The sequence below is a fragment of the Octopus sinensis genome, linkage group LG4 (genome assembly GCF_006345805.1).
Source record: "Octopus sinensis linkage group LG4, ASM634580v1, whole genome shotgun sequence".
Classification (NCBI taxonomy): Eukaryota; Metazoa; Mollusca; class Cephalopoda; order Octopoda; family Octopodidae; genus Octopus; species Octopus sinensis.
In genome coordinates, this window is record NC_043000.1 from 141,272,692 (window position 1) to 141,275,882 (window position 3,191).

Below are 3,191 nucleotides of genomic sequence, written 5' to 3' on the forward strand. Positions count from 1 at the left end.
TTGGTCATGAAGGACCATGGGATTGCACCTAGAAAATTCCCCTCCATGGCACAAGTCCAGGCAAGAAGCCTGTCGTATATATCTATATGTGTATATATATGTGTGTGTGTTTGTGTCTGTATTTGTCTTCACAACATCGCTTGACAACTGATGCTGGTGTGTTTATGTCCCCGTAACTTAGTGGTTTGGCAAAGGAGACCGATAGAATAAGTACTAGGCTTACAAAGAATAAGTCCTGAAGTTGATTTGCTCAGCTAAAGGCGGTGCTCCAGCATGGCCACAGTCAAATGACTGAAACAAGTAAAAGAGAGCAGACAGTATCAAATTGGTTTGCAAAATTTCATTCTGGTAACTTTGGCCACACAAATGAGCAATGCAGTCGACCATAAACAAAGGTGGATGATGACAATCTGAAAGCCACCGTCGAGTCAGATCCATCTCAAAGTGCCCGTGAATTATTGGTGTTGTTTGGCATTAGCAAGCAAATATTATTGACTCACCTCGGTAAAGTGAAAAAGTTGGATAAGTGGGTTCCACATAAACTCAACGAAAGCCTGCATTATGCTACTTTATCATCACAAAAATGAATCATTTTTGAATCGAATTGTAATATGTGATGAGAAATGCAACAACCATAAACGTTCAGCAGAATGGTTGGGCAAAGACGAGCCACCAAAGCACAGTCCAAAAAGCAAAATTCATCAAAAGAAGCTGATGGTGTGTGTTTGGTGGTTTGGCAGGCATGATCCATTATGATTTCATTAAACGTGGTTCATCAATCATGGCTAAAGTATACTGTAGCCAACTGGACCAAATGATACAGAAACTTACAAAAAAACAGCCTAGATTAGTCAACAGATCCACCCCTATTTTATTGCAAGACAATGCCAGACCACACATCACAAAAATAACATTGGCGAAACTACAGGAGTTGAAGTTAGAAGTTCTCCATCATCCACCATCCACACCTGATCTTGCTCCCACTGACTACCACTTCCAGAATTTGGATAACGTTTTGATAGGAAAAATATTTAATTCTGACGTTGCTGTAAAACAGGCCTTCCAAGATTTTATTGACTCTAGATTGCCAGGCATTTGCAGTTCTGGCCTGGACAAGCTACCACTGAAATGGTAAAAATATATTGACAATATGGGTGCATACTTTGATGAATAAAACTAGTCCTTGTATTTATAAAACATTAGCAAACTTTTTTCTTTTCTACAGATTTCATACTTGATAACCTAATATAAATGCAAAGAGCAAAAGTGAAAATATGTTCTTATTCCATTTCATATACTATATCTTTTTTTATTTTACTTAATCAGTGGGGAGACTGTTTCCAAGCCTCTAAGATTGGTTAAGTAAAACAGAGAAAAAAATCTTGATATCTTTAGACAAAAGACCAAATAAGGAATGCTTGTCACAGAGATAACTCTGCTAAAGGCAACTAAAAGAATGTGATGGTACCAAATGTAAATCTTTTAACTGAAAACAGCTTGAGTCCATCCAGCAAGCTTCTGTACAATTTAAAACTTCAAAATTTTACTCACAAGAATTGGGTTCCTCATAAGAGACATTTCCACAAAATGCCACATGATGGGATTGAACCTAAACACAATGGCAAAATCAATTTCTTAACCACACAGACATGGCTACGCCCATAAATGCTTGCAAGCTGATTGGTGCTGCTAGACTGATTTAACCTATTCAATAGTCATATACCAAGTAAATGCAACATGGGATACAAAGCTTGTTATAAGTAAAATGTTGTTTCTTTAAGATTATGGATATGCTAAATATATTATTAAATACATCAATGAAATTATTGATATATTTAATTATTGATATATTTTACTATTTGTTGTTCTTCCAGTGCATAATTAACAATCATTGTTACATCTTTTCCTTCCCCAACAAAATAAAAGCAGTGAAAGGAAACAAACTAAAATTAATATGTCAAAATATGGGAAATTGTAACAACCATTAATTCTTTGTTATTTTACGATAAATTCTTCATTAGAGATTAATGATAAAAGTCTAAAGTAATTAAAACACACTATTGAATCGAAATTATGCATTGTTTTTTCATAGAATTTCCTTCCAAAATGGAGATAAATTTATCCATAATTATTAATTAAAGAATTTCAATCAGAAATTATCTATGAATGTTTTCAAAATAGATTAAAATAAAATATTAAGAAAAAATGATTAAGAAAGAAGGAATATTAAAGTAATATGTTTCTATTTATTAAATGTGAATATGTGTACATAGAGAAAAAGTAATAACTGCAATTGAAGACAATGCTGGTGATGATCTTTATTTATTAGCCACAAGATCCTTTAGAGATGTGAAAAAACATTAACCAAAGGGCTTACAAAGAAAATAAATGGTGTGGAACTGATAAGTTATAAAAAATAAAAAGTGAAGTGAAAGACGTTACACTGTACATAAATATATGAACTAAAATTTTGAAACACAAATATTTGCATGGAAATAAAGGTGTATGATAAAACACGGTAATTAAAATGAGATATCTTTAACCCTTTCATTACCAAACTGGCTGAAACTGCCCTTGGCTCTGAGTAGAAATATCATGTTTTCATAAGTTTTGAATTAAAATCTTCCACCAAACCTTTGTCGCAATTTATGTTCTTAACACTAGCTGAATGACACTCTTTTACTTGTTTCAGTTATTTGACTGCAGCCATGCTGGAGCACTGCCTTTAGTTGAGCAAATCGACCCCAGGACTTATTTTTTGGAAGCCTAATACTTATTCTATTGGTCGCTTTTGCTGAACCGCTAAGTTATGGGGACATAAACACACCACCATCGGTTGTCAAGCGATGTTGTCGAGACAAACGTATTCACACACATACACATATATACGACGGGCTTCTTTCAGTTTCCGACTACCAAATCCACTCACAAGGCTTTGGTTGGCCCGAGGCTATAGCAGAAGACACTTGCCCAAGGTGCCATGCAGTGGGACTAAACCCGGAACTATGTGGTTGGTAAGCAAGCTACTTACCACACAGACACTCCTGTGCCTAACTAAGCTATTTTACTAAATTCTTTGTTATATTTAAAGTAATTGAAAGAAGCACAGAGCATCTCAAAATAAATACAGTAACGAAAGAGTTAAGAAGAAATAAAATATGAAAACTTATTAACTAGATTTGGTTATAGTA

The 3,191-nt window shown here is 34.4% G+C and overlaps 1 pseudogene; it reads left to right on the plus strand.

Moving 5' to 3' along the window:
• The first annotated feature begins 320 nt into the window (after positions 1-320).
• LOC115210369 lies at positions 321-1,162 on the plus strand (annotated as a pseudogene).
• The last annotated feature ends 2,029 nt before the right edge of the window (positions 1,163-3,191 follow it).